Source organism: Pseudopodoces humilis, chromosome 5, assembly GCF_049639895.1.
Source record: "Pseudopodoces humilis isolate 2021_Gansu_Grassland_sample_001 chromosome 5, ASM4963989v1, whole genome shotgun sequence".
NCBI lineage: Eukaryota > Metazoa > Chordata > Aves > Passeriformes > Paridae > Pseudopodoces > Pseudopodoces humilis.
In genome coordinates this window covers 60,023,688-60,031,817 of record NC_142204.1, presented here as the reverse complement: position 1 = coordinate 60,031,817, position 8,130 = coordinate 60,023,688, and the positions used below count along the sequence as shown (strand labels likewise).

At 42.5% G+C, this 8,130-nt stretch overlaps 1 long non-coding RNA gene across 1 annotated transcript; it reads right to left on the bottom strand.

Moving 5' to 3' along the window:
• Positions 1–1,531: 1,531 nt before the first annotated feature.
• LOC148184363 (uncharacterized) lies at positions 1,532–6,577 on the bottom strand. Its single transcript, XR_015772488.1, has 3 exons — positions 6,455–6,577; positions 6,279–6,363; positions 1,532–1,896 (listed from the first exon to the last, which is right to left on the bottom strand). It is a non-coding gene; the product is annotated as an uncharacterized LOC148184363 (long non-coding RNA).
• Between the last annotated feature and the right edge of the window lie 1,553 nt (positions 6,578–8,130).

Sequence of the window (8,130 nt, the reverse complement as noted above, 5' to 3'; positions counted from 1 at the left end):
AGCTTCCTCATCCTATCACCATAACCTTCCTGTTCTGGGGCATGAAAGCTCTAATACACCTTTACTAATTCACTGTACATTCAGATTTAGGAGCTAACTCCAGTTTCACGGCTCCCTCCTGATCCAGGTACACAAGTGAACCACCCTGTTTGGATCCAGGCTCACAGATGCTCTCGGGCTTGTGAATACTGTCAGATGCTGCAAGTGATCCACAGAGGTGGCCTTGAAAATCTAAGGGCTGCCACACTAATTTAGGTCAAACACATACTTAGGCCAGTATTATACCACTGGGTGCCAGAAACATATGCTTTGAGATGAGCATACAAGTGGATGCTCACTCTGTATTACGACAAATTTGCTTGACAGGTCTTAAGCAAACAGAGGCTTGGAAAATCACACTGCACTGACAATAGCATTCTTAAAAACTACTGATGGTTCTGGTTAGCAGTCTTATCCTTCTTAAACCCACCTTTAGCTTGGACTCTACAACATATTGCAAAGCCACATTTTTTCTCTTGTACTGTACAAAAAGAAGTTGGGTTGAGGTTTTCTTCACTTTAGTCATTCTTTGAACACCATTGTTTTGTAAGGAATAAAGGCAAGTTATTTCTTCTTCCCTTTCTATGCCTGTTATGATTTTTAGGCATATCAAAATGCTCCTTAATCAGCTTTACATATCTAAAATGTACTAGTCATAAATTAAGCTGCCCAATATCCTCAATCACCTTTACTACCTCTTTCTTTGAACAGTTTTTAGTTCTACATAATCTTTTTTGAAACAGTATGACATGAATTATGTCATGACCATAAATGTAAACCACAATTTATAGAGAAGAACAATTTATTTTAAAACATTAGCTTTCAAACATTAAAATAGCCTTAAAAAAAAGTCAGCTTTATTTATTACATTTTTAGTAAATACCTTACTTAACTAAAGTATCAGCTGTACTTAACTGGAATTCTTTTAATTTTTACTTGGATTTTAATGTTTTTTTAAAAACATATACATCCCAGTCTGTGATAAAGGTGCTCACATACAGGTGAGCAACAACAGGAGCGTAACAAGCAGCAGACACAACAGTTATTACACAGAGAAATTACTGGGGTGAAACATGAGACTAGAAAAAGCAGAGCAATGCAAGGGAAGAAATATGTCCCAAGAGAGCTTTCTTTAGAAACACGAATACAAAACCAATACAACTTTAATGCAGTTTGAAAAGTAGTAAACAAGTGATTTTAACATAGGAATTTAAGGTACATATCCTGTAGCTAGACTGCCCTGACCTTTATCACTGCAACAAGAACAGTAGAGATATAATTTTTTTTCCTTTGGGGATAGGAAAATATAATTGACCTCTAATGATGGAATACTCCCATTTTAGAAAACTGCAAACTAAGCATTGATAATAGCTCAAGGCAACTGAAGCCCTTGATTATTTTAATCTTCTGCATTCAAATTATCGACTTTTAATTGACTAATTTCTGTTGAGGAAAAACAGTGAGGCACCACTACTGTCAAGAAGCATTATTTCACCAGGGTTAGTTAGTACCTTTATAGAAGTTCACTTTGAAATTTAGACAATGTTTCTCAGACAAAACGCTTGTTCAGAATATCTTCTTTTAAATACAATAGGTTCTTCTATGGTTATCTTATTCTCAGACTCCTGCAATTCTGCTCTGTAACACGTGCTTTATTATGTTAGGCGTACTTTTCCAGACACTTCTACACATTCCTTCTGCACATTCAGAGATCCATCCAAACACAACAGTTTCCAAAAACAGATTTCATCTTGAAAGATGTATTACTGGGGTAGACAGTGGACACAAGAAGACTTCTATCAAAGCTCAGCCAACTTCAAATAGGATCATCCCTCTCACACTTACCATATGCTGTAACTGTTAACAGATAGAAAGTAAAAAATGAGAAAACAAGGAAATGGGCTGTAGAGAAGGGGGTAAAAAAAAGTCATGCTAAGAAAACCAGGAAGCAAGGGTTATCACTTCAAATATATAAAAATATAAAAATATTAAATATATATATATACAAATATATAAAGGATGATACAAACAACCTGGTATTTTAAACAACCTAGTAAAACAGTGTCCATTCCCAAAGTCCCTATAGGCAATTAGAACAGAATTAGTTATTGATTATTAAAATATAGGCTAGATTGCAAAGATAAGAGTCTGGTAGAATCACAACAAAAGCAATTACTACTAAAAGGGAAGTGATCAATTATGAATACAACTTCTATATAGTTACATTTTCATTTTTATCAGTCCTATCCCTTTGTTCAGTACAGAACTGAGGTCACCTTACTTGCTTTCATTAGATATTGACATAACTTTGGGTTCTAGTCTTCTGAATCTTTCCTAATCCTCCTCTTTAAAAGCTTTTAAAAATTTAGCTTCTCTGACATTCTTCAGTAAATCATCCCAAGAAGAAAAAAAAAAACCAACTGCCAACAACTTCACAAAGATGACACTTGAGGGGCTAATACACTTCAGACTAAGACCACTGCAGACTGTGAATTTCACATAGAAAGGCCAAGAGCTACATCCATAGCCTTTGGTCAGCACCCAGTATACATGCAGTCAGTACTCAAGGGAACAGGAACTACCTAATAGATGCTGCTTCTAAGAAAAAAAAAACTTACTGAAAGAGGCTGAAAAACACTGCGGTAGAGAAACACAAACAAGCAAAAGTAGTGCATGACTTTTACACGTTTAAGATTCCATAATAATGTAATATATCCTAAACCTTGATAGCTGTACAACACTTGTGGGTTCAAGAAGTTAGACATCTGGAAGTGCACAGTACAGAAACTTGGCACTTCCCATTGCCAGGGAATTAATTGCTAATGGAATGCCATTCCATTAGCCAACACGGATGTACTGCACCTCTGCAAAATAATATCACGTGGTCTATACCACCTGTTCTAAAGTACTGCTTAAAAACAAAACCAAAATCAATTTTGGTATCTAGATTTATACATTTGTATCAAAATATGCAGCACAGACACTCCTCTCTCCATAGGTTCACAGACTATCATCTGGATTTTTTTTACTTACAAAATGCTTTTTTTAGCTTTGGATAAAGATGAACAGTTAACGTGCTAAAGAGGACAATTCTAACTGGATATTCACTTGGTCTTTGTCATACTCATTTAGAAATAAACTCAAGCAAAAAAATATATCAAAGATAGTTTACCCCAGTTGAAGCCAGTACTAGTCTGAACATAGAGCCTACCACTGCGCTGAATGCAAAAGGTAGATGTACCTGAGGCCATCTGTTAGCACTAAGTGAAGGACAATGAACAGGCTTGTCTGCCTGTAAGCAAATTTATATCTGAACAGACAGACTAGGGCATCTGTCAAAATCGCTATTTCACAGACCTCTCTCAATGCAGACCTCCACTTTAAGGAGCAATAAATCACAGAGGACCCAAATTCATAATTTTCATTACTCTTTTGTGCAGCTGAAAAAATACTTAAGTAGTTTGCACACACTGCATGCAAATTCATCTATTACGAGCAAAACCAAGTCCTAACTTATCTAAATACAGTGAGTGTTCTATACAGTAACACAGAGCATCCTCTGTTTCAATAGCCTGGATGTTTGATTTCAAAGTAAACCCTTACCAAGTATAGCTTATTATTACATGCAACTATAGATATAGTCTATAGCACCAGATATAAGTGCTTCCTCTTCAAAATATGTGACACTTAGCCTCTATTTTCCTTTTTTCCCACACTACTGAAAAAAAAACCCAAACAAACAAAACACCAAAAAAACACCTTCACCTCCACCAGTTCTTCTCATTGACTTAGGGGGTCAACACTGAGCAGCTACAGGACCAATCTTACAGCCTTCTTTGGTAAATAAGGTCATAACAGACAAAAAGCTATTCAGAGTACTGCAATTTCTTCTTCTTGTGTCATCAACTTAATACTCTTCAAACAAAAGCCTTCAAGTAAGCCACAATACGATATAACTCTCCTAGCCAATTTTACAAGAGTCCTGCAGTTCCCTTTGAAGCACATTGTTAACAGCAACAATGGAAGTTACTCCATAAAGCTTTGACCTGGCAGAGAAAAGTTCTCCTAAAAACCACAGTTAAGGGGGAAAAAAAAACAAAAAAAAAACCCACACCAAAAAAACCCCCTGCTTTGAATTCAAAACTAAGTCACAATTTTCTTATGGTATAGAATTTCCACACCTCAAATCAACATTTTCATTTGCAGATGCTGTGCATCACAGACACCATATGCCTCTAAAATACTAGTATATGCTGTAGCAGTTGAATTTAAAGCAAGGCTAGGAACAGGACAAAAAAGATACTGTAAACTGGTTTTACTTCGGGGCCTCGACTATTTACAAGGAGATTTAAAAAACTGAAAGGAATTTTGCTTTCATATAGAAGCATGAAACAGAGTAGGTCACCTCCAGAGCATAAAAGTGGTTTGAAAAGAAAACATCCATAGCAGAAAAGATGGCTCTTGTCAACTACAGCAAAACCACTCGATTCATGAGGTATGAGCACAGCATCTGGAAATGCTGACTCAGGCAAACGGCCAGCTCCTGACTGTGCACCCCGACTTAACAGTAGCCAGTTTCTTCAGCCAACACAAAGACCACCAGTTCTGTACTTACTGAGTCTCTGTGAAAGCAAACTTTTAACAAACTCATTCAGCAAAACATCCCACTATATCTCCACTAAGAAGTGTATTAAACACCCTATCACCTAAGAATAGAAGTTTAATGACAACCTTGTGGTTAAAACCTAGCTGAAAGCTTCAAAAATAGCTCTGAACGTAGAGCTACAAGGAAATTTAACCTATTTCCATTTTCAACTGGCAAAAAATAAATCCATGTAACACTACAAACTGAAGGTTTTTGTAAACAAGGGAATCAATCACTGCTTATCTTGAACATAACATTTGTTTCCATTACACTAACTCAACATTCAAACAACTGAAAGCATAATACAGCTTTTACACAATGCTAGAGGAAACAGCAATAGTGGAACAGGATGTGAACAGAAGTTAGCATTAAAGTCTGATCACCACTACACCACCACCTCATCTATGTTATCTTTACCCATCCAAAAGCGGAAAAAAGCACCCATTCATTATAACGAGAAAAAAAAGTAAACTGAACACTTTATGGTCAGAGAGATATTATTTCTTCCAATGGAAGTAACAAAGAAAAAGACTTTGGCCCTTGAATCATTTGCCATAGCACATAGCAACATCTCTCCCCACCACATACATATGCATCCATCCATCATACACTGCTTCCCAGTTCTAAGACTAGCCAGCTAGGAAGAGAGGGGAATGAGTGATATCAGGACCTAGTTTCCTGTCAGAACAAAGCAGGTAGACTGGATCCCCAAGTAACAAAAACAAAGACAAGAGCCTACTGGCAACTTAATGAGTCACCAATAAAGTCCCACTGAACAAAACACAGTGAAAGTTAGTGACAGAAGCATGTAATTCTTCAAGGACAAAAAATGAAGCAGTCCAAAGCCACACCGTCCTAGGAAAGAGTAAAGTGTGAACACTTTAGAGATGGAAGAATGTTCCTATGTGATTCAGTGAAGTGAAGTATCATGAGAAAAGATCAACTGGACAGTGACAAGAACACCAATGGCTAGCAGAAGACAAGGGGAAAACAGAGAACAACTTCTGTTCTTATCTGTAAGACCAACAGAAACTTAAAGCTAACCAGAGATACTAGTATCAGCATCGTTGGTGATGAGACATATCTGGGAAGGGGAAATAGTCTGATGGTACCGAGGAGGATGAGAAAAGGACTGCCTATAGATGGGACAGTGATGCAGAAAGAAACGTCGGAACAGAAAGCACTGGGAAAGGAGACCACAAAGGTGAGAGAACTGGAGGGAGAATCAAGGGGAAAACATTATCTGGGCAGATCCCCGACAAGCCGGGGGTTCTCAGGGCCGGCGGCCGGAGCGCCTAGCGCGGGTTCCCACGGGGCACCGGGCGGCCCTGCCCGAAGGATGCTGAGCCCGGCGCCCGGGCTGGGGACGGTCCCCGAGCGGCCGTGGCGACATCCACCGTGGGAGGGCCCGGTCCAGGCGGGCGCTGTGCCCTGCCGGGGGAGCCGCCGAGCGTCCCGCGGGCGGCGGGACCGGGCAGCCGGGACGGCCCGCTGGGTTACGGGGCGCCGGGAGCGACGCGCAAGGGACGCACAGACAACAGAGGGGTCGCGGGGAGAGGCTCCGTCCCGGCGGGTCGGGGGTCCCCATACTTACTTTTTGTGGGGCGCCGGGTGCTTGCCCCCCCTACCGGCCGCCGCGGACTGCTTGGGCCCCCGCCTGCGGGCCTGCGGGGCCAGCACTGCCGGGAGAAGAGAACAGCCGGGAGCCGGCGTGAGCGGCGGCGGCCGCGCAGCCCCCCCCGCTCCCGCCCGGCAGGCACAGCGCGGTACCTTTGCGCGAGTTCATCGCCCCGCGCTGTTCGGCGGGCGCGCCGCTCCCCGGCTCCACGCCCGGCTCCGCTCCCGCTCCCGGCCCCGCCGCCAGCCGCAACCGCGCGCCGGGCACCGTCCGGCAGCATCGGCACCGCCGCCCCGCGCCCGCCCCGCGCCGCCGCCGCCGCTGCGCAGGCGCGGCCGAGCCGGCGGGGCCGCGGCCGGAAAGGCGCGGGCGGGGCGCGGCAGGTGGCGGCGGGTGGCGCACCTGAGGCGGGAGCGGCCCTGCGGCCGCCGCCGAGGTGGGGCTTTGTCGGGCTGTCGAGCCCAATGGGAATTAATTCTGCCAAGTTTCGGGTCGTGGTCGGAGTAGCGGAGCGATCCGCCCTGTTGCTGTGCCACGTTAGGAGCGGTGGCAAGGGGCAGAGGAGAGAGGTGTAAGGCTCTCTCCATGGCAGCAGCTGGGGCGTGATCAGCTTTAGTTTGTCCCGAAACCTATGTGGGGTGAGATGCCAGAACCAATTAACCTCGTTGCCAAAGCCAGGGAAATTAGATTTCCTTAATTCTGATTCTCACTAAGTTGTTTGAGTATCATGATGGACAACTCTCGGCAACTGTTTTTTTCCTGCCAACGGCATTTTGTTGCTCATGGTACCAAACGCTGCTCAGATTTGGCATAGTAATCACCCACTGAACACTGTCCCTTCTTACTTGAGCTATGCACAGCATGGCTCGGTGCTTCACAGTGTTATGGCTGAAATTTTGTGCCATCTATATCTTAATGCCTGGGGCCAACTATGATCTGGGTCATATCCAAAGCTCCAGTCTAAGTGTGAGGCTTGTCTGTCTTATCTTCACGTGGCACTGGAATTCCAAGGCATAGTAACTGAAGATAACGGGGGATGGTCATTAAATTTTGAGGCAGAACCGCTCCCCTAAATGACAACACAAAGAATCCTTAAGGATGAAGATCCTGAAAGCAGCTGCAGTCAAGGCATTATGAGAGTGAAGGGAACTAGCAGTAATTGCTGGTTTTAAGTAATTGGATCAATGAGATTTCATCTAGACAGAAAATTGAATCCCTAGGTCAGGTTAGTTCAGCTTAGGAAGGGTAGAGCCACAGAAAGATAAAGCTAGACAACCCAAAAAAAGGAGGCACTACACTGTATAATGCTTTTTTTGTCTGACTAGAGAGCCTGGTGAACAGAAAACAATAGGACCATGAAGTTTCTAAACTGCAGCTTTCATGAGGCACCCCAGCTGCATTTCTAAATCAAAATATTTTCTGTGTCCCATCCTCCATCATAAAAGTACACAAGAAATAAACATTTCCAGTATAAACTGCTCCCAGTAATATGCAATGCTGATAGGTTACATTTCTCCCTTACTGTAGTTAGTCTTTTAGTTCAGTGTGATAGGTTAGGTAACAGAAGGCCTTATTGAAATTTTGAAGGCTTTCTGCCGAGAAAGTTTAGGCGTATGAAAATTAATAATAGCTGAATGTTAAGAAAGCAGACTATGCATTTACTCATTGTTTCCAGGCTAATTTAGCTTCACTGGTTAAATTGTGGGCCTGTATGAACACTTGTTCCTGTGTAGAGAATGAGAGAGAGAAGCAGCTGATGATGGAGAAAACAGTAAGACTTGGTTTTTTTCTTTGTCAGGCCAGTGCTGCATTAAAGTTATATTGTAGC